General features: G+C 33.9%; 1 protein-coding gene and 1 non-coding gene across 2 annotated transcripts in view; one reads left to right on the top strand and one right to left on the bottom strand.

The window, feature by feature from the left end:
* The window catches only part of EYS (eyes shut homolog), a 1,185,464-nt gene that overhangs the window by 224,540 nt on the left and 936,067 nt on the right, over positions 1 to 24,857 (top strand). The window lies entirely within an intron of this gene.
* LOC123612096 (small nucleolar RNA SNORA11) lies at positions 1,431 to 1,561 on the bottom strand. Its single transcript, XR_006719272.2, has one exon. It is a non-coding gene; the product is annotated as a small nucleolar RNA SNORA11 (small nucleolar RNA).

Genomic DNA, 24,857 nt, shown 5'->3' with positions numbered 1-24,857 from the left:
CCTGCCATCTTGAGCCTCAAGGTCTACTGGGAGTTGAATCTTCTGCCATCTTGGTGTTAATCTCTGTATCATTCCTTAATGGCTGTGCTCTGCTCCCTTTCTTCTTGTCTCAATTCTTCATTATTGATGCTGTTTCATCATGCATAGATTATATTCAAGTCTCCTTGTCAAAATCTTCACCTTCGTATGTAGGGATCTGATATATTTCCTCCTTATTTGTAATACCAGTGAGGAATCCATCATTCACATCTATAAACAGTGTTCTTCTCATTCTTTATTTTTCTTCTTATTCTTTTCAAGACTTCCATTGATTACAAGGTTTTCCAACCTTTCTCTTCTTCCTCCTATCACTTAAATGTATGTTCTACTCCTTTGCCCTTCCCCCTCTTCTCTATTTTTAACCTGGAATATTCTATCTGGAGTTTTAACTGTGAACTCTATGGTGCATAGCAGTTGATGCTCAGGGTAAACCCATCTCCTGTGTTTCCTTTACTATTGCATTTCCAAATGCTTGATGATCATTCCTAGCTTACAATTTTATCAATGCTTCAAATTCAATATGCCAAAATTTAGTCAATGTCTGATATTATCTCTTAATATCTTAATACTATCTTAAGCCAGCTCCTCCTCTTTTTGACTTTAACATTTTGTTTGGAGTAAAATCATTTTTCTCATTCTCTCCAGTACCATTTTTTTTTTTTGAGGTTAATTTGTGCTTTTATTTGCCAGTATAATTTAACTACAGTGGCTTGCAAAATTTTTTGACCTAAAAATACATTTACATCTCAATCCAACAAACACACATACGTAATATGTACAAATATACATATATATATATATATATATACACAAAAACTGAAACCAAAGTTTCGACAAAAATGTCTACCCTAACACTGAGTGTTCTTGTTTATAACTTTAAGGCTTTCTTTTTCTTTTCTTTTTTTTTTTTTTTAGAGCAGTTTTAGGTTTAAAACAAAATTAACAGGAAGATATGGAAATTTCCCATATACCCCTTCTCCACACACATACATAGTGGTTGTTTTTATTTACCAGAGTGGTACTTTTTTTTTTTAAACTAAGGGTGAGCCTACATTGACACATCATAATTGCCAAAGTCCACAGTTCACTTCAGTTTGGACAAAAGTATAATGACATATATATCCATCGTTGTAATGTCATACAAAGTATTTTCACTGCTCTAAAAAAAAATAACTTCTCTACTCCAGAATGGCATATGCAATCTCTTTCTTTTTTCCTTTGAAAAGGGATTCAAAGCCTTTATGTCTATAAGGCCACTCATGGCCCACCCATGCATGGACCAGACAGGCTCTAGGTGGCAAACTTCCTGACTAAATATTATGGCTTTTCTTCCAATATTGAGCCATGTCCCACTGGTCCTGCCCAGCAGCCATGTGGAGGTGCAGGGGGACACATGCAGGGTTATTTGTTCACAGGAAAGCCCCAAGTTTTGTGCCCCTTGTCACAATGAACTCAGATTCCTGCTGGATGTGTTGTAAACAGAGGAGCCATTTCTTCAGGCCCCCTGTTCTGAGCACACCATATCCACTGCCCTTTTAAGATATTGGAATGTTACTGTTACTAAAAATACAAGTGACTTGTTTCATTAAAAGCTTTTTAAGTTTACAGGCTGGCTTTTGTAAAATTAATGAATCTCTCCATAAGAATAAGCTTTAGATATGTTATTTCTTTAGATTCACATCCATCAGTAAAAAATAAAGCTAGATTAAGAAACAATAGATGTCATGTAGTTATCAGTGTTTGAACTTTTAAATTTTTGTCCAAAATATCTGTCAACATTTACTTGCTATATGATTCAGATGTTCTGTTTATTGTCTATGTGATATCATTATAATGCACACTTTGTAGTTCCTTTTGAAAAATGTCAGTGCTCAACTTTTATACATATTTAGTGCTCCGCGTAGATGATCTGAAACAATTGTATGTATTAATCAAGACTACAGAACATAGAAAGAATGTTTGCTAAAAAGAAAATCAGTTCTTTTCTCTACTTTTTTAATTCATCAGATGAAACTTCAGAACTCAAACTATACATGTCTTTTGAAAGATTTTACTATTTGTAAGATCCATAACAATTTTCAAATTATGTTGACATATCAGTTAACTTTAAATGGTCATAAAATGTCAGTGGTTAGATTAGGCAAATGTGGGTGACTCTATTCTCGTTATAAAGATTTCTGAAATTTCTAGAATATAAAAAAAATCATGTCAATTTCACTTTTGGAAGTAAATTGAGGAATGATAATTATTTCTGAAATTTGATTTCTCGAATCATTTCCGATCCATTATGTGCTTAGTACAAGGGACAAAAAAGGGAGATATTTATAGTCTTTGAGGTACAATTGAAAGTCTCCTATTTATTGCCACGTAAATCTAATGTGAGCGTGTTTTATAGAGTTATGTTCTCTTTCTATATGTGAACAGATGTGGGTTTACCATCTGTCTGTTTTGAGGTGGGTTTTAGCATTTAAAATCACCCAAACTTTGTTCCTTTAATAGCTTTTTCTGTTTTGCAGCTTCTATTATTTTGTATTGTGTGTGGGTGTGTCCTATTTCCCATATTATTATCCAATCTCTATGAAGTCAGAGTCCATATGTTATCTTTAAGAAAAGTGCTCTACATCCATTATAATTGTTCAAGGGTATAGTTAAGGGTATGGATGAAAGTTTAGTTGAAAATCTTTTCATCTGTCAATGTAATTATAACGTGTTGCTTTAAGTTTTGGTCTTATACAACAGAATTTCAAGCAAATCTTAACTATTACTTTAATTGCAAGGTAATTAATTCAAGAATGTAATACAAAATTTTCCTCTGTACAAAATTATGTATATAATTTTATCAATAGAAGGTTAAGCTTTATTTCATGTGATTTGCCAATTTTAAATCTGCAGGCATCATTCATTAATGTCTTCAACAAAAATTTTAAATTCTAATCTGAACCGTTTATTTTCTAATAAGAAAATTTAAAAATGTGTTGTAAAACTCATCATTGTATTTTTAATAATTGCTTGAAATAGTTTTTATATAAAAGTTGTATTTCAATGAAAATATTTTTAACAAATATAAGACCAATATTAACTGTCAAGGAAGAATTACTGGTGTTCAAGAGTACATAGTATTTTTTTTTTGTGATACTTGGTTTCCTGTTCTATTTTGATTTCTATTCTTCCTTTTGACTTATATTCTGGTGAGATTAGTAGATTTACAGTGAAGTAACAAGAAGTTCTCCCTGTCTCTTTCGATCTTGCTAAATATTTTACAGTTCTACAGAACATGATTTATAAACTATCATCTTTTTCAGAAAGCATGTTAAAAAAGACATGAAAAAAACCAACGAAATTTAATATTTTCTATAACATAACAAGCAGTAAGACTATCACAGCACCACGGTATTTTAAGATAGGATGAGATAATCTGTTCTAACTTATAAGGCAACATGGTGAAATCTTCTGCAAGAATCCTGGCAAGCGAATTCTCCTTTATTAATTCTCATCAAAAACATTGCAAATTACTGTGTGGGAAATTTCAATTCAAATTAATATCCCTTAGAAAAACTGTCAAGCTTTCTGTTTTTGGCTGTAGGACTCTTACTGCTTTCTTAAATAAAACAACACACAAATCTGATCCTTTGACCACACTGTGTTTTTTATGTTCACATAACACATGCAATACGTTCTGTCTTCTAAGTTAACATGGCAATATTAAAGACTTTGCACTCTTTTTCTGTAAGTTCAATGTAAAAATCTCCTCAGTAAATGTTATTTGGCACACTTTTAAGGTAGACCTGAAGGTCACTATCACCTACCTCATTTATATGTTCTTTATTTTTTCCTAGATAAATTCTTAAAACCCAAAATTGCAAATAGCATTTTAGATGTGATCTGATCTGCATAGCTGACAACAGAAATGTTGTCTTCTTTATAATAAGGGATGGTTAGTGACAAACCTTAGGGAGTTAACATATTAGTTGTGTCTTTTTATAAAATGGTGGGGCTGCATTCAATCAATGATATTGCTCCATTAACTAAAACATGTATTGTTTTTGTCCTTATGAGCTGTTCAGCTATGTCTGCCTCCTTGTTCTCTATATGAATAGCTGATTGCTGTATTAGAAATATAAAATAACTCGTGTTCTAACATACATGGGGAGTATTTTTAAGGCTTAAGGAAAATGTAAGTATTATAGATATGTTATTTTAGCAACTCAAAAATAACTAGTATTAAAATGTAGGTATGTCCTTCTGGTTCTTCTAGTTTATTTTCTCCTTTTCAAGTAGCAAAATGGTCAATAGTATAGACTTTGGGAATCTCCAAATGATTGTTTGTTAATTAATATAAGTGTATTTATTCATTCATTCTTTCATTCACCCACTTTTTAATTGAAGTATGGCTGGCATTCTTATTAGCATATATCTGCCCCTCCATGTAAGTCCAGGACTGAGAACTCTGAATTGCACTGGAAAAAGAATTTCAGAGGTGTTAGTAAGTGCATCTTTTTAATGTCAGCTAGCTTCAAGCAGGGTTTCCAAGGCACTAGCATTCTTATTTTCAAAAGGCTGAGGTTGGACAAAGATTTCCTACAACTCAATTGACCTTTTTTTTTTTAGGATTTTTTATTGATTTATAATCATTTTACAATGTTGTGTCAAATTCCAGTGTTCAGCACAATTTTTCAGTCATACATGGACATATACACCCTCATTGTCACATTTTTTTCTCTGTTAGTTACCATAATGTTTTGTGTAAATTTCCCTGTGCTATACCATATAATCTTGCTTATCTATTCTACAATTTTGAAATCCCAGTCTATCCCCTCCCACCCTCCGCCCCCCTGGCAACTACAAGTCTGTATTCTCTGTCTATGAGTCTATTTCTGTCCTTTATTTACGCTTTGTTTTTGTTTGTTTGTTTATTTTTGAGATTCCACATATGAGCGATCTCATATGGTATTTTTCTTTCTCTTTCTGGCTTACTTCGCTTAGAATGACATTCTCCAGGAGCATCCATGTTGCTGCAAATGGCGTTATGTTGTCGGTTTTTATGGCTGAGTAGTATTCCATTGTATAAATATACCACCACTTCTTTATCCAGTCACCTGTTGATGGACATTTAGGCTGTTTCCATGTTTTGGCTATTGTGAATAGTGCTGCTATGAACATTGGGGTGCAGGTGTCATCCTGAAGTAGGGTTCCTTCTGGATACAAGCCCAGGAGTGGGATTCCTGGGTCGTACGGTAAGTCTGTTCCTAGTCTTTTGAGGAAGCTCCACACTGTTTTCCACAGTGGCTGCACCAAACTGCATTCCCACCAGCAGTGTAGGAGGGTTCCCCTTCCTCCACAGCCTCTCCAGCATTTGTCATTTGTGGATTTTTGAGTGACGGCCATTCTGACTGGTGTGAGGTGATACCTCATTGTAGTTTTGATTTGCACTTCTCTGATAATTAGTGATATTGAGCATTTTTTCATGTGCCTTTTGATCATTTGTATGTCTTCCTTGGAGAACTGCTTGTTTAGGTCTTCTGCCCATTTTTGGATTGGGTTGTTTATTTTTTTCTTATTGAGTCATATGAGCTGCTTATATATTCTGGAGATCAAGGATCAAGCCTTTGTCGGTTTCATTTGCAAAAATTTTGTCCCATTCCGTAGGTTGTCTTCTTGTTTTACTTACAGTTTCCTTTGCTGTGCAGAAGCTTGTAAGTTTCATTAGGTCCCATTTGTTTATTCTTGCTTTTATTTCTACTAGGAGAAAATTTTTGAAATGTATGTCAGATAATGTTTTGCCTATGTTTTCCTCTAGGAGGTTTATTGTATCTTGTCTTATGTTTAAGTCTTTCATCCATTTTGAGTTGATTTTTGTATATGGTATAAGGGAGTGTTCTAGCTTCATTGTTTTACATGCTGCTGTCCAGTTTTCCCAATTTACCTTCTATGTGTTAACAGATAGATTTACCTTAAGATTATTTTAGTAAAAACTACAAAGTTCCAAAAAAGTAAATTATCAATTCAATTGTGATATCAAGGAGAAATTCTGTGACTATTGGGTCTTTATGTGAGATGAAGATACTTCATTAAAAGTCAGATAGCTGTTTGCTTCATCTATATGATTTATGGCAAAAAAAGTAAACAATTTTGGGGATTATGACTAATTTCTATCATCATATATCTTTCTGACATTCTGTTATTACTTTCCAAGTGAATACAATTCCATTAACTCATAACATTCATGGTGTATAATGATTCTTTGTAAAGCAAATGTGAAGTCAATTAAAACAACTGCTTTTATCAGAATGCTAATATTTTAAAATAATTGAATAAATTGTCCCTAAGTTTTTCAAAAATATTTGCAGTCATATATACAATTACAGAGTCTTAAAAACATTTTTAAAGAATATTTTAATGTGATTTGGTAGAATTTTTCAGTTTTTGAATTTCCATAAACAATGCATGTAGGAATGAGGGCAAATGACCCCTTTCAGTCTTGCCCCAGTGAGGTTGGTGGCCATTTTTTTAAGTTGTTGCCACACATATGAGAGTGGTTCTTTTTTAGTGCCAGAAACTGTCTCATGAAAAACTTGGGTAGTATACTTCAGTGCTGGGTTTAACCAAATATGTAGAAACACACATCTGGCTTTGTGAAGTTTTACTTTTGAAATACTTTGTGTTTCTGCTTAACTCCATTATCATGGGTGACATACTAGACTTTGTGATGAATAACTTGTAATGAAAGCACTGAAAATTTAAAAGTGAAGTTTCAGTCCTGGAGAAGACCAGCTATTAATACAAGAATTATTTTATATTGCATGGATATCACAGAAAGTATTTATTGGATTAGCTATGAACAATCCACAATTATATTACTTTTCTGCAAAGAGGGAGGATATAAATTATAAAGGCAAATGGAAACATGCTAAGACCCAGTAACTATGAAATCAGTAATATCTCAATAGAATTTTTGAGAAACTGGTTTGGTCTGAATTGCTAATTCTACATAAACTTTCTTGAAGCTGTCTAGAGCTGTTTTAGACCACACATTGAAGTAACAAATAATTAGCGACATGGCCTTATAACTTTCACAGGCTTTGGAGCTTCTACTCAGTTTTTAATTAGAATTTTGACTAAATTATTCATTGTCTGTAGGAGTTGCCCTGAGGAGAGAAAGTTGTTGAAAGTTTCACAAGAAAAGAGAAATTTGCTACTTAAAATATTCAAAGTATTGGAAAAAATCTGGTGGGAGCTTTTATCATTTGGTTAATTTCATTATGTCTTAAAATGTATTCCTCATTTCTGTCACAATTATTGGATATGCAAAAGTTATTACATAACTTTAAAAATAAATAATAACAGGAAATCTATGACACATTTTTTTTTCATTCACAACACAGTCCTTTGGAAATATCCAGGATGTGAACAATTTTCCAGAAGTTTTTAAACCTCATCATTTCCCTGTCCCACCAAGTAAAGCATATTTGAATTGAATTAAGACAATGTTATTTATATATTTTTTAAAAAGAAAATCATGTACAAATGTTGACATTTTGTAATGAAAATCTGTGTTTCTATACAAAGGAAAAAACACCCTTGAGCCAAGACATGGCATCTGAGAGTCTCTGTTACCACATAAGACCTGTATTTCTTTTGTATTATAAAATAATATGACTGATGTAGAATTTTTAAATATTTAGATTTATTATTAAATAATTTTTGAAATAAATCTTTTGGCATCTATTGGCAACTTTCTTAAATGTTCAGTGGAACTAAGAATACATAGTAAAGGCAAGAGTTTCTGATTGAGCCAGAGAAACATGGGAATGTGTCCTTTATAACATTTCTTCTTCCAAACTTCTGTTTACTTTTACTGTATGTAGCTATCAAGTTAGGAGTCCTCAGATTTATCAGTGGGTTCTTAAAGAGTGAAAATTCGACTGCAGAAATATTCAGCAATGATGCTACAGTTTAGTTTGGTAACTGTACAATGAAGTTTGGAGACAGCAGAGTGGAAAAGTTTGGGAGTGAAGTCAGAGAAGGAGGTTGGAACTGGAAAAAGAAAATCCAGAAGAATATGGGAATAGGAGTAGATGAGAAAATATATGCCTTACAGTCCTACATTTGGTGCAGAAACCTAGTGTGATGAGAATGTGAGGTATAGTTAAATGAGACAAAATGCAAACGACTGAACAAGTCCCAGTAATAGTGGGTAGGAACTGAATGAGGAGGCCTCTCTGATTTTTAAGGATTTAATTGTTCTGAAATACAGTGTAATCCCAAGGGAAGGTTAGCCTCCAGAGCAATCCTATTATTATTATTATTATTATTATTATTATTATTATTATTATTATTATTAATTATTATTATCATTTAAACTCTTCTTCCTCTTCTGCAATCAGATCTAATTAGGCATTAAGTTCTGTTAATTACATCTCTTGATTATCTGTTATATCTTTCTTCTTCTCCTCACCATTTTTTCTGCCATTGGTTTAGTTTGAAAAGAAGGTAAAACTTAGAATAAGCAAAAATCATCAGACTGAAGCTCCGTTGATTTTTCTAAAACCCAGATCTTCCATGTTACTCTCTTTCTGAAGTGTTTAAATGTCTCCTTATTCCCTGTGACATGTCCAGATGTTTCATACAAGAAATCTTCACGATCTGGAAACTTTCTAGTGTCATCTCCTGTTGCATTCTACATTCGTTGGAGCAAAACTTTAATATAACCAAACTATTCGTAGTCCTCACAGCACAAAGTAGTCCCTAAGCCTTCAGGCTTTGGAACATCCATTTGCTCAAAGGTCTTCTCTACTCAATAGCCTTCCTGGTGATATTCAAGATTAAGTCCCTTATTACCTTCTTTGAACCTGCCAGGCAGAGTTAGGCACACTCTTTATTAAAGATGTACCACATTTTATTTTACCTGTTTGTTTCTTATCTTTCTCTCCTACTCCACAAGCTCCCTGACAGGATTCTTGTCTTGCTTAAATTTTATCTATAATGTAGTGCTTGTCACATGGTAGAAAAATAACTGCTGAATGAATAACTGAAAACATGATCTTCATTGATTCTTGTCACTGAAATATCTGAAGACAATATTTGTAAAAATTTTAATGAACAAAGAAAATCAATTAACTTATAAAATAATCATTTCTGTAGAGTTAATGACATATAAGACAGTGCCCAAAAGCTAGTCAAAAAATGAATCCATGAACTTCAGTCAATGTTGCTAAAACCCGTTTAATCTCAGACTCCCCAGTTGGAAAGAACTGAAGAGAAAATTCCCCTGATCCGTTTGGCATGCCCAGTAATGGCATTTGCTTCAGGCTTGCAGCTGGTGAAACCACCTGTTCAATGTCAAACTTGAAAGCTCTAGAGGGAAAAATGGTACATGTTGGGTGGCAAAGCCGTTGGTGTGGGCAGGACAGCCATTCCTTTGTCTTCTTTCCATCAGTTCCATTAGAATCAATCACCGATCTGTCAGGGTAGTGACTCTGATGAAAAGAGTTATGTTAAGGCTTAATCTAGACGAAGTGCAGGTGATACTGAACTGTGAGTGGAAACACTGAGAGGATGTGGCCGGAAGTAAAACCAACTTTTCTCTGCCAAGACATGGTACCTTTCTGCAATTCTAAAGATGCAAGGTGATTTTGAATTCCTCAGACCATTTGCTTATATGCTTAGAAAATCGAACATACCTGTACTGTACTCCCTGTGGTTCAAGATATAATGTGTTCACTTGTTTTGATTTGTAAACCCAGATCTCAGTTGCTCACAGCACCTTCATTTTTCTGTCATGAAATGATATAACAAAGTCACACTGCATTTTATGGCTAATGTGAGCTCTTTCATTTCTTATGAACTATTAATTTTGGTCGAGTGGTTTATCTCATTTAAATATGGAAAGAAATCACCCTGAAAATTGCTGTTTTACTAATCAGGAGAATTATACACCATGATGCAAATCTCTGACTCTGGTGTCCTTTTTTTAACATTTCAGTTGGATGAAATAATCTGCTCTAGTTATCAAGCAGTGGAAATGCTTAATGGAGACAATTAAATAGTACTTAGTCAAGGGACTACACAAAAATTATCCCAAATACTAAAAACCTCTTATTCTCTTCACTCCCCCTTTGCTAATATACTACTACAATTTAGAAGAGATATATTAATAATTACCCAGTAACAGAAGCTATGGCACAAACTTTAAAACTATTCAGCCCATTGTTTTAAAATTGCTCTCATATAAAGTCATTGCAGTCATTCAGTAAAAACATGTCTTCACAGATGATGTACTTTGGAATTATCTATAATAAACCAATCATCTCAATGTAGAAGATAAAACTATTAAGACACATTTTCTTTCCCTTCATTCTGTTTCTCCTTCTATCATTACTACTTTCTTCCTTTCTTCCCTTCCTTTCCTCCTTTATTCTCTCCTTCCTCCTTTCCTTTGCATATTTTTAAATTTTTTATTCCCTAGATTTTGCCAATAATTTGAAAACCCTTTTAAAAACCTTTTACCTCCCATTACATGTTTTTTCTCTTTTCTTTTTAAACATGAAAGAAATGCTTTAGGATTTCAGAATAGAATAAATTATTGAATAATTAAGCATGTAATCACACAGGAAAAACATTTATTTAGATATATCTTTACAGTTGTTGGCACTAAGAGGTTTGAAAGAAATATTGGACTTAAACCTTATTTTCCACAAGCTTTTGTACTGTAAAGCAGTTAAGACACAAACAAATAGTGCATCTTAAAGCAATCTATCCCAGCTCAGCGGCACAAAGTACAGTTAATATTAAGGCAAGAGATCTCTGTGACAGTCATTCTGATGGACTAGATGCAAAATAAGTGGAAATACTCTGAAGGACATCAGATGATAATAATGTGTCTTTTAATCATTCCAAAGTCATTTGTGGGGTGAAGAGTAGAACATAATAGTCCCATCTATTTAACAGTGATATTTAAAAGCCAGAGAACGTAATGTCATGTAATTAACACTCTAAAGAGTTTTTTGTATACATACACTGTGCTTAAAAACTAATCGAGATATTCTTTCAGTTTGTTTATTGGATTTTACGCAGATGTGTCACTGATAATCAGCTTCGTCATTTTACACTATGTGTTTAACAAGTGAATGCAGTAGGGTATTATTAGAAATCAAATCAATAATGTTTAAGGAAACATGGAATCAAGACTATCATTTTTACAAGAAAAAAACCTTTCTCCGGGGTAAAGTAAGAAAATCAGTCATCTTTCTGACCACCAATGCAGACAGAGTTAAAAACATGTGTTTGGCTGAAATACTTAGCAAACAACCTTGTCTGAAGACAGGCGTTGTATTTGTTACATACATTGGTACATAATGAAGTTGCCACATATTTAGTGGTTTAAAACAACACACATTTATTATCTCACAGCTTCTGCAGGTCGAGGGTCCAGGCTCAGCTCGACTGAGTCCTCGGTTTAGGGTCTCACTGGATCAGGATGTTGACTGGGCTATGAGCTCATTTGAGGCTCAATTCAAGAAGGGTACACTTCCCACGTCCCCTCAGTTGTTGGCGGCATCCAGGCCCTTGTAGGCTGCTCAACTAGGGGAATGGGTTTTTTGCTGGCTGTTGACTGAGGCCACATTCGGTTCTTGTTCATGGCCATCTCCATATGGTGACTCATAACATAGCCACTTGCTTCTTCAAAGCCAGCAGACAAGGGAGTCATTTAACTAGCTGAATGTTATCACCTTATGTGACATATTAATATGCACTTAATCACATACATGTTTTCACGTTTGCCATATTCTGTTGGTTAGAAGCCACTGACAGGTCCTGTCCAAACTCAAGGTGAAGGGATTATACAAGACTATAAACACCAGGAGGCACACATCATAAGGACCACCTCAGAGCTTACCTACCACAGAGATTATAAATCATTGACAACAAAAACAAAACCAAAAAGCACATATACTTATATATGAATATTACTTAGGTAAATCACAGTTCTTTAACCTCTCAGAATTATCGGGTGCTACACTAAATATTGGTTCTACTAATCACTGATTTGCCATTGATTTGCTTTAGAATTACTTAAGAAGGATTCCCATAATTATCCCTAACATGAAAAAAATCAGCAAATATGAACTAGTAATAGTATTCTATCTGGAGAACTCACAGAGAGTCTTCAACATTACAGTTTCACATAGTGTGAGTATGTAATTCATTAGACAGCACAATAGGCGATTTGAAAATAGTTTTCAAAAACATTTCACTTCTACATGTATCAAGTTATTAACCTTGAACACTAATTTTTCAGTGAAGTAATGCTGCTAATCACTTGTAGTTCCATTCTTTGTAATATGTTATACTTGGCAATACTAATTTAATTTTTGAAAAAGAACTAAATATAGAAAAAAAGAAGAGTATGAACATCAAAGACATAAAATCATCAGAAAGGACCTAAAAAATATTAACCATAATTTTTGTTTTGTTCGTTTTGCTTCATTTGGTATCATTTTTCCAGATAATATTACCGATAACAAATGACATGTATGAAAAACAAAACTAAATTTTACTTGACAGACATATTATGAATTTCGTCTTTAGATCTATACAAATACTTTTACTAAGGAATTTCAGCTTTTTCAGGAAAGGTTGGATAATTATATAACCATATAAGTTAGAGGAAATTTATAGTGGCACTCCTCCAATTTCCTCTCCTTAAAGAAAGGATAATTTTTGTGATATACTGAAGAAATGGTCATTCAGAATTTTCTTCAACATTTTTCTTGTAATTTGGAACTCATGGTTTCTGTTGGCAGGTTATCTACTTGAAAAAACACTAAAGGTTAATAAGCATTCCTTTACATTTTCTCATTTTCATATATAACATCCTTCAAGGTCTTGGTCTTTTTTCATGTAACACCATTTATAGACTTCAATTTGTCCACCCTCTCCTGAATTCTGTCTAGATTTTCACAATTCCATGTAAACTTGTAAGTAGACACCATATTTATTCTGCATGAGATCTGGAACACAAAAATCAGTTGACACTATCAACTTCTTTTTATTAAACAGCCTAAGGTTTCATATACTTTTAAGCAGCTATGCTGTATTTCATTTTATATTATATTTCTTGCCAATCAAAAGTTTCTTTTATTTTTTTCACATACACTCTAATCCATCCAGATAGTCCCATATTATGTAACTGGTACATGAGTGCTTCAAAGTCAAATTATTACTCATCTTTTCTAAAACCTCAATATGCTGGTTCAATCTGCTGTCTTGCTGAGATTTTTCAACTCAACTGTTGTCTAACACTTCAGCTTCTCCAGGATGACAAGAGACACTAGGAGCTTTTTCCTGCCTCCTTTATTGCCAAGTACACTGCAGACAATTACGAGATACCTACTAATTAAACGGAAAAGGGAATGCATGACACTGAAGATCTGTTTCTGGCCAATGACTCATGAAGGAAAATTTGCAGAGCAGAGTTAGACAGAAAATGAGTACTGATGACATTGTTGAGTTGTTGGATCCTTAAACCCTGAGCTAACTTACCTTTGTACTTTCATTTTTGTGAGGTGATTTGCTTCTTTAATATGTATGTCAGTTGGCAGTGAATTTTTTATTTCTCGGCTAAAACAAAAAAAAAAAATTAGTTGTAATGACTAACAAACAAGTTGTAAGTGATTGAACCCACACCAATAATAAGAATTAAATACAGTCTACCATATAAGTTATATTACTTTTCCATGCCTGTGTAACAAACTGTCACAATGTTAGCAGCTTGACATCACACAAATGTACTATGTCACAGTTTCCATTACTTAGCGGTCTGGATAGAGATTAGCTGGGTTCTCTCTTCAGAATCTCACAAGCTGCACTCACGTTGTGAGCTGGGGATACAATCTCATCTGAGGCTTGAGGTACTCTTTGAAGAATTCCATTTCTTATGACTGTAGGATGAAGGTCCCTGTTATTTTGCTAGCTGTCCCGCAGGAACTCCTCTCAGCAGTTAGAATCTGCCTTCTGGTCCTAACCATGCAGTCCCCTCCACAGTGCTTCTCACAACATGCTGGCTGACTTCCTCAAGGTATTGTCACGTCCATCCAGGGGATCTCCTTAATCAAAGTCAAATGCTTGTGGACCTTACTTATATCTTCAAAATTATTTCCTCATTACCATATATAATCTAATAATGTGACATTCTGCATGTTTATAAATTCCACTGGCTCTCAGTGGAAGGAAATTATATAGGTTATGGATGCATGGAGATGTAAATCATTTAAAAATTCTCCCTAACCCAAGAGCATACTTTTATCAATCTTGTTTACAAAGGTGTGAAAATGAGTTGATTATAATTTGATTCCTAAATAAATTTACCACTTAATAGATATTATGATAAGATGTACAATTGGCTACTAAAACAATGCTTTATTAATTTAACACTGAAGCAATATGTAATAGCCTGAGTACTCTATTTTGCAATGATTCGTGTTCTACTAATTGTATCTTTTTTAACATTTTTTATTGATTTATAATCATTTTACAATGTTGTGTCAAATTCCAGTGTTCACCACAATCCTTCAATCATACATGAACATATATATATTCATGGTCACATTTTTTTCTCTGTGAGCTACCATAAGATCTTGTATATATTTCCCTGTGCTATACAGTATAATCTTGTCTATCTATTCTACATTTTGAAATTCCAGTCTATGCCTTCCCACCCCCCGCCCCCTTGGCAACCACAAGTTTGTATTCTATGTCTATGAGTCTGTTTCTGTTTTGTATTTATGTTTTCTTTGTTTTGTTTGTTTGTTTTTGTTTTTTTTTTTAGATCCACATATGAGCGATCTCATATGGTATTTTTCTTTCTCTTTCTGGCTTACTTCACTTAGAAAGACATTCTCCAGGAGCATCCATGTTGCTGCAAATGGTGTTACGTTGTCAGTTTTTATGGCTGAGGGCTGAGTAGTATTCCATTGTATAAATATACCACATCTTCTTTATCCAGTCATCTGTTGATGGACATTTAGGCTGTTTCCATGTCTTGGCTATTGTAAACAGTGTTGCTATGAACATTGGGGTGCAGGTGTCATTTTGGAGTTGGGTAATTGTATCTTTTACTGCATGTGTTCTATTTGGCATGTTTGGTTAAGCAGAGAAATTTTCTAAATAATGTCTGATGTAAAAGTGTATTCCCACCGGACAGAATGATAGACAAGGTGAAAATTGTTACAATCAATAATATTTCCTCCTTTTCGCAGCTCATGGATTAACTACTAACTGTCAGTAATGACTAGGATATACTAGAGATTCACTTTCATTGTCTTTGATGTTTTCCTTGAATTTCACCCCAAAAGGTTTAGGTAGATGGAAAGTAATCCTATACTGGCACGTGTCTGGGAGTACTGACATTAACCACAGATCCCCCTTTTGAGCAAATTCATCAATTAAAAATCAATTTTAAAGTGGTAACTTTCAGTGGATATCAAAAAGAGACTATGCAATCAACACAAAGAGGAAATAAATGAAGTTTGTTTTATAATTGTTCTTCATGGTATAAGAGTTGGCAAGCAATATGAACAAGTCACTACACTAAAGTATATAATCCAGAAACTTTTAAAAATGTTTAACATTTAAGGACTCTTTCTATCTCTTTTAGATCAATAGTATAAACTGGAAAAAAATTCTAAATGACTTATACTAATATAATCACTTAAAATCTTATCATATTTTACTGCTTAAAACATGGCAGTATTTTTCCACAATATTTAAATAAGTTAGTAGACTTCCCTCAGAATGTTTATAAAATCTGATGTATACAAATTTGAAAAGAGGAATCTCCTTTTTCCCCAAGTAAGATAAATTCTTCAAACTTCTTTCCAAAATACTTAACTGCCATGAGCATGTTGGAAAAAAAATGTAACTACATCTAAATATCTTTTTGAAACATGGACTAAACTGGTTAATATGCCTCCAGAATGGTAACGAGGAGAATAATCTTTCTTGTTAAAGTCTTTAGTGTAAACCACATCCTTCCTTGTGAAAGGTCATACAAAGTAGATTGTTGGTTAATAACTGCCAAAACAGCAGCAAAATATCTATTATATGAAATCTAAAATCACAGGAAGACATTTATCAATAGTTTAATGAAGAGTCTTAATGATTTTATTAAGGCAATTTATTTCATCTTTAATATTATGTTGTAATAACTATTATAATACTTAGACGACTTATTTTATAGTTGAGACATTAAAGCAAAGGTAAAAATATTGAAAAGGACCTAAGTAAGTACATTATTCATTTTACTAGATATATTACTCTGGCTGCTATAACAAACTACCACAGACTGGGAGCTTAAACTTATGACTCTTCGTATTAATCTGATACCAGTTGTAAAGTCCCCTATTTCATTTATAATTTTATGGATTTAGATCCTCTCATATTAACTTGGTTGGTCTAGCTTAAGATTTGTCAATTTTATTTATCTTTAGAAGAACCAATTCAGTTTTTATTTTTTAAATTATTTATATTGCTTTCTTGTTCTCTATTTCATTTATTTCTGCTCTAATTTTTATTATTTATTTCTTTCTGCTAACTTTGGGCTTAGTTTGTTCTTTTTTTCCAGCTCCTTAAGGCATAGAGTTAGATTGCACATTACATCCCTAGTAGTTACTTATAACTAGAAGTTTGTACCTTTTGACAGCCTTCATCTTCCTGTCACCCCTTGCTTCTGGTCACCACAAATCTGATCTCTTCTTCTTTGAGTTTGTTTGTTTTTCTTGTTTGTTTTTGAAATATAATTGATCTACAACACTATGTTGTAGGATTTACTTAGGATCTTTCTTACTTCTTAATATAGGCATTTATTTCTATGGACATTCTTCTTAGAATTGCTTTTGCAGCATCCCATAAGTTTTGGAATATTGTGTTTCTATTTTTGTTTGTCTCAAGGTACTTTTTATTTGTCCTTTAATTTCTTCTCTGATATGTTGTTTGTTCAGGAGAATGTTATTTAATTTCCATGTATTCATGAATTTTCCAGTTTCCCTCTTGTTATTAATTTCTAATTTCATAGCATTGTGGTAAGAAAAATTTGTATGATTTCAATCTTCTTGAATTTGCTAAGACTTTTATTTTGTGGCCTAACATGTGGTCTATCCTAGAAAATGTTTTGTATGCACTTGGGAAGAATGTGTACTCTGCTGTTGTCAGAGCGAATGTTATTTATGTGTCTATTAAGTCCATTGGTCTACAGTGTTGTCAAATCTGCTGCTTCCTTATTGACTCTCTGAATGATCTAACCATTATTGGAGTGGGATAGTAAAATCCCCAACCATTATTGTATTGCCATGTATTTCTCCGTTTAGGCCTATCAGTTTTTGCTTTATGTATTTAGGTGTTTTGATGTTGGGTGCATAAATATTTACAATTCTTGCACTTTCTTGATGTATTCAACCTTTTATCATTATATAACAAAACTTTTTGTCTCTTTTTTTTTGACCATTTTTGGTTCAAAACCTATTTTGTCTAAAAATAAGTAAAACCAACTCTGTTTTAAAAAAATTTTTTTTGGTCACCATTTGCTTAAAATATTTTTCCATCCCTTCACTCTTAGTTTATGTGTATCTTTAAGGCTAAAGTGAGTATGTTGTAGGCAGCATATCATTTGATCTTATAGTGTTTTGTTTTGTTTTTTTAATTCAGCCTTCCTATGTGTTTAGTCAGAGAATTTCACCTCCTCATATCAAGCTGCCATTATCACTCACCTGAACTAATTTAGCAGCTCCCTAACCATTTCCCCTAATTATCCCATGTTCTCAGACATTTCATTTTGTATACTAAAAATAGAATTTTCCAAAATGCAAATCCAATCTCACTGATACTTCTCTCCATCTCTGGCTTAAAACACTTCAATCTCTTCCTGCTACCTTGACATAAAATGGTCAGTCTAACATGCTGTGGACCTGAGGGTCTTCTAACATTTTGTTTTTTTGTTTGTTTGTTTTGTTTTCTGATTAGAATGGCCTCCTTGCACCACCATTTCTCTAACGTGGTGCCTAGTGGTGTTATTAGGATGCCTCACAACTACATCTGCTTCCTCAGAGAGACCAGTTGAAATGAATTCCTTCATTATGGGTCTTATGGAGCCATATAGCTCATTTGTCTTTATTCTTAAGTTTTTATAATAATTATTATTTTTTCATGCTTATTTTCTTACCTGGACTTTTAATGAAGTCAGAAATCAAAAGACATCTTTGATCTCGCTCACCAACATATCCTGAATTTCTATGCAATGTATGGAACATACACAGTACTCAACAAAAGTGTGTTGAATCAATGAAGAAATTGTTGAATTATTGTTTTGTGATTTTCGTCTGGTAACACACTGTGATGTTTGCTCTTTAGATATAGACGTGTCTTTGCAGCATATTTATTCTTCATCATGTATGTGAGAAATATAACTTGCCACTTGCTTTTAATTCTACTTACCAAATTTCTTTATGTTAATATATTAAGTCCATCTCTTGAAATATGGCATATTTATGATTAATATCATTACATATTGAAATATTGCATCTCAAGTATTTCAGGGGATACTGCTAGTTTTCTGAAAGTAACATGTATGTCTATTGTTAGAGAAATAATTCTAACTATAATACAATATTTGCAATATATGGTAAAATATTTCTCTAATTAAATTATTAAACATAAAGAAGTGCTTTTAAAATGCTTGAAACTTTTTAAAGTAGTTAAATATGTCAGTTTTTAGTCTGATTTGCACCATCATCATCATCTTCTTCAATCACAAATATCAAATATAGTTTATTACTGCTTGACAATTTATAAATTTTAGGAAAGTTCATTCTGAGTCAATTATATTTTACTATAAATTTTTATTACCTAATACTGCTATGTTTATCTGATTTATGTATTTCCCTATTGCTAACTTATTTTATTAATGCTGAATACTTTAGTAGTCTCATTTTTTTAGTAACATAAGTAAAAACTGTTCAATATATAGCATATATTTGACTTGTGATTCAATAAGAAGATTGCATCAGAAGGAACTGCTGATTTGTCTTTATTTTATAGTTCTGAACTTAATAAATGGTTAATTTAGAATACATATTTGCATATTTATTTCTGCCATGAAAGTTAATATTTACATTAAGTTCATATGTAAAAGATTCAAAGCATATTTATGATAGACCATGTATTATGGAAGTCAAAGTAAGTTCATAAATCTGAGTTGTTGGTCCACAATCTCCAAACAGTTAAAGCTAATTTTAGAGTAACCATGAAATACAGGACAATTTGCATTTACAAAGCTGTTTTCTAGCAAGTAACCCAGAGATCTGTGTATAATCAAATAAAATCATAATTAATGGTTAGTACTAAAATTCCAGATCAAACATATCAAACAAAATCACAAATAACAGTTAGTGCCAAATGCCAAATGAAACAGATGGACTCTGATTCTGGACTGTTTTTTAAGAAATGACTGGGATTTGCCACTTTAATGTCAACCAACATGCAATTTAAAAGTCTTGGAATCTTTTTGCAGACAATTTTTATGCTAAACTCTTTATAAGTAAAAAAATTAAAAGTATATGCCCAATCTCCTGAAATAGCCCTCAGAATCCTGTGTCTGAGATGAGAGAGCATTAAAAACACTGGTCTTTTATCTTAATTACAAATGTGTTTTAGGCAAACAATAGTAAAAATAGGCAGAATGGAAAAAGCTAACTCAGTGACATTCACACTAAAAAAAAAAACAAAAAACAGAATTTCATAAAATAAGCTTGCCATTTGAAAAATTAGCTTTTTAGTTGAGGATAACTAAAATATTTAAGAGTAAAAAATAAAACTATGTGGCTTAGTTTACTCTTACAACCATTGCAAACAAGAAACCAAAAACATTCTTAAAATATTAGATTTTCTCTGTCATTTCCTAAGGAAATCAGGTTTTTGGTTTTTTTTTTTTTCAAAATAAGAGATCAGCAACCATAAAGTATGAATTACTGAGGTGTGATATCATTCACTGAGCAACTTCCATAGCTGCTGCCAAAGTCCCAACCCAAATCATCTCTCACTTGATTAAGGTATAAATCAATCTCCAGAGTGACAAATCTCCTACCTATCACTTGAATAAGTCATACATTTCCTCAACAATTTCTAATTTTTCTCAACTCTGTACAACTGCTAGGCTGTATTCTTTCAGAGCAAAGGAGCAAAGAACAGACACATTTACAACCCACTGTAGTAAAGGGCATCTCTCTCCAGGGCCAAGCACCGGCAGGCTGAGGGCCAATTATAGAAGATTCAGATTCTCTACGCTGAGTTCCCTGGTTGCGATGCAGCTTCTAATTGTCCTTTTTATTAGAAATTGACATGTTTCCTCAAGTTTTATTGAGACAGAATATACACAGCATTGTATAATTTAAGGTGTACAGCATAATGATTTGGCTAGCATACATCATGAAATGACCACAGTTTAGTGAACATCCATCATCTCATATCTTCCAAAATAAAAGAAATAGAAAAACATTTCCTTGCAATGAGACTTCTTAGCATTTACCCTCTTAACAACTTTCATATATAACATACCTCAGTTATTGTATCTGTCACGGTGCACATTACATCCCTAGTAGTTACTTATAACTAGAAGTTTGTACCTTTTGACAGCCTTCATCTTCCTGTCACCCCTTGCTTCTGGTCACCACAAATCTGATCTCTTCTTCTTTGAGTTTGTTTGTTTTTCTTGTTTGTTTTTGAAATATAATTGATCTACAACACTATGTTGGTTCCTGGTGCACAACATAGTGATTCGATATTTCTTTACATTTCAAAATGATCACCAAGATAAGTCTGGTTACCATCTGTCACAATAAAAAGATATTTCATTATTTTTGACTATATACTGCACAATGTACATTTCATACCTGTGACTTGTTTATTTTGTAACTGGAAGTTTGTACCTCTTAATCTCTCTCATCTATTTCTCTCCTCCCTCCGACATCCTCCGCTTTGGTAACCATCTATTCTTTGTATCGATGACTCTGTTTCTGTTTTACTCTCTTTGGTCATTTGTTTTGCTTTTTATATCCCACCTGTATGTGAAACCATATGGTATTTGTCTTCCTCTATGTGACCTATTTCACTTACCACAATACCCTCAAGGTCCAACCATGTTGTTGCAAATAACAGGATTTCATTCTTTTTTATGGCTGGGTACTATTCCAGTGTGTGTGTGTGTGTGTGTACATATAAAAACACTTGTCCTTCATTCATTCATCTATTAATGCACATGTAGGTTGATTCCATACGTTGGCTATTGTAAATAATGCTACAGTGAAACTTGGGGCACATCTACTTTTTCAAACCGGTATTTTTGTTTTCTTTGGATAAATAACCAGGAGTGGAATTGCTAGATTATATGGTAGTTCTATTTTTAATTTTTTAAGGAAACTTCAAGGTTCCCAGTGGCTTCCTGCCTCACCAGGAAGCTTCTCCAAGATCAGCAAGTAGATCTAACCCAAATGAATGCCTCTGTGCTGGATCTTGGACTGTGTGAGATTTATCACATGCCTTTTAAGAACAGTCTCTGTTTCCTCCAGTCCTCTAGCTCTCATGTACACAGCTCGACTGGTCTTCAAAACCAGGTATTCCAGGGGCTTCTCTTTCTGGCACAGGTCCCCCAGGCTGGGGAGCCCAGCATGGGTCTGGGACTCCTTGCTCCTTGGAGAGGATCTCTGTAATCATGGGTATCTTCTTGTGTGCAGTTCTGCCTATCCAGGAGTGTGGGTCTTGACTATACCACATCTCCGCCCCTCTTATCCAATTTGTTGTGGTTCCTTCTTTGTATCTCTAGTTGTGGAAAATCTTTACTGCTAGTTCTCAGATTGCTCTTATCTACAGCTGCTCTCTGTAAATAGTTGTAATTCAATGTGCCTGTGGGAGGAGGTGAGCTCAAGTTCTTCCTACTTCACCATCTTGGCCACACGCTTATAATTTTTTTTAATTTTACTTATAATTAATTTATTTAAAATTTTTTCTTTTCTAGTTTGCTAGCTCTTGCTCTTCCTTTGAGTGGAATTACTGTGAACATGTAAAATGCATAATTTTATTATGTAAAACATCTAAAATATGATTTATATATTTATATACATATACACACGGTTAAATAATACATATCACATAAAACATATGTGGCAGAATTCTGAATAGAGAACATACAACATTTGTTTTCCTGAGATCATTTCCTTCACTGACTAGATAAATTATTTATGTATGACTCTGTGGACCTTTCTTAGGGGAAGAAAAGTAAACTTTACATGTTGACAAAAGTTTTACCTCACTAATTATTAAGGGTTTTAAAATGTGATGCCTAATTTATAAATAATTATACAAGACATGCCATTAATCATGCTGTTATATAATTAGCAAGACCAGGGCATTTTTTTAGATGGATAATGCGAAAATCATTTGGCGTCTTTAATTTATAATTACGAGTAGATTGAAAACATTGCAAATGTTTACTGTATTGACTAGCTGTTCTCTTGTGTAGCTTACTGATTATATTTTTGTGCTACATTTAAAATTTAACAGTTGCTTAAGAGCTTAGTTTTCTTTCTTTTTTTCTGAAAATTCACAAACAGAAGATTTTTTTGTTGATTAAGGGGTGTATTGTATGAAGTCTTAATTTTATTTACATTATGTAGGTAAATACAAACATTATTCCTGAGAATTCAAATATTCTTCTATACTTTGTGTAGAAGCATACCTATAATTCTATCTCATAACGTATATGGCCCTGAAGTTTTTTTGTGTGAAGTCTGTTAAGTACTGAATATTTTTCCTGCAGAATGACTTTAAGAGAACTGTGTTGAATAGCTTTATCACATTCTCATACACAATAGAATTTATGGACATTTTGATGATTGTAGAATTAAGGGACAGAATAAAGCAAGACTTGGGGAACTTCTCCATTGCACCAGACTTCCCCTAGCGAAGTGTTCCTTCTATCAGTTGCCAAGACTAGGTGCAGAGTAATAGCCTCAGATCAGGACTGTCCAGAGTGACAGATGACAGTGCATCCTCTTACTACACGAGCCTCCAGACAGCCACTTTCAGTAGAGTGCAGCCTCTGAGCTGAAGGGGGCGAGTTAGGAGAGCCCAAGCCAGCTCCCTGGGAGTCACCTGAGCACCGTCCGCCAGACTCGGCAACACAGCCCTTTCTCATCAGCTGACATGCCAGACTGCACCACTGGGAGAAAAAACATGCCACAGTAAATGATAGCATGCCACTCTCAAAGTCCTGAGACTCCAGAATAGATCAATTATTAGCCCTTCTACACTTGACTGATGCCATAGGAATCTTAATGGAGTTCCTCTTTAAAATAGATATTTGTGTGTTCTATCCCAGACTTACTGTGGAATGGGCTCAAGAATCTGTGTCTTAATTCTCCTCTTGTGTTGCTGATCTGGTTGGCCAGATACCAACCCATTATCAGGTCCTTGGACACTGCCTGTGACAAAGAATTGGATGTGGTGGAAAATTCCAGCAGTCTATGGGGAATCTATGTCTCATTCTGGCTAGAAATCAGACATTTTTCAAGTCTGGTAAAAATGTACATAAGCGAGGAGGATGACATTTTTGGTTTATTATTGTTACTAATCATTTTCATGTTTTGTTTCATTATTTCTAAGATAAAAACAAATTGAGCACATCGTGCTAATGGTCTTGTTGACAATGAAGACAGAAAAATTGAAGCCCACAAAGAGTGACAGAATAACTCCCAAGGGAGGGCAGACCTTTAGGTGGAAGGAGTAGATGAGTTTACCCAAGGAAGGATCTATAGTCTTGTTTCTCAAATCCTGGTACATGTAGCAGAGCTTGCAAAGCATTGTTAACTTCTCGGGCTCTCCTAATGTCCCTATTTCACAAACTCACGTCAGGTATAGGAGTCAATACTTTATACTCTCACTGGCTACTTCTTCTGCATACTTTTCAAGTATAAAGCTATTGTAGACCATCTTCAGATGCAGGATGGACACCCCCACCCCAAATTTGATTCAGATGTAGAGACTGATGTAACCATACACATAACACGAGAGGGTGAAAAGGTTCCTATTTATAAAACTGGGCTTTTCTGGGGGAGAGAAGTGCAGTCCTTCCAAGAGAGTTCAAAATATGGCTTGAGATGGGGAGGATATAACTCAAACGGTGGAGCACATGCTTAGCGTGCAGGAGGTCCTGGGTTCAACTCCCAGTAGCTCCTCATAACTAACTACATAAATGTAATTACCTCTCCCCCCCAAAAAAAAGCTTAAAAAAGAGAGAGAGAGGAAGATTGCAAATGATAAAAAACAAAACAGAACAAAAATGGCTTGAGAGAGTAAGGAAAGAGGATTTCCTGGGGGGGTTTCTTGTTTTTAGGGGTAGGGTGGGTGGGGCTGGAGGTAGGGCTAGACAGAGTTTCTGCCCTTGGGAAGGGGCATGCAGGACTTGACGCCCTCACCTGTGTCAAAGAAAAGGGCACTCAGGCTTTCTTGTGACTTTTCTCAGATGTGAGCAGAAGGGCAGCAGGGAGGACAGAGGCTTAAAAGAAGAAGTTGTCTGACTTCACTAGTAGTCAAAGAAATTCAAATTAAAGCAATGATGAGGAATCATTATTTTTTGCTTTTCCAATTGGGAAGTAATCCAATGAGGGTGTGGAGAAATGGCCACACTATGTGTCCATTAGGACAATGGGAGCATAAAGAGGTACATTTCTGGAAGGCAATTTAGAAACTCTTGGCAAGCCTGAAAAGTGGGCATA

Source organism: Camelus bactrianus, chromosome 8, assembly GCF_048773025.1.
Source record: "Camelus bactrianus isolate YW-2024 breed Bactrian camel chromosome 8, ASM4877302v1, whole genome shotgun sequence".
NCBI classification, from domain to species: Eukaryota; Metazoa; Chordata; class Mammalia; order Artiodactyla; family Camelidae; genus Camelus; species Camelus bactrianus.
The sequence above is the reverse complement of the archived record's forward strand: the minus strand, read 5'-3'. Positions and strand labels throughout refer to the sequence as shown.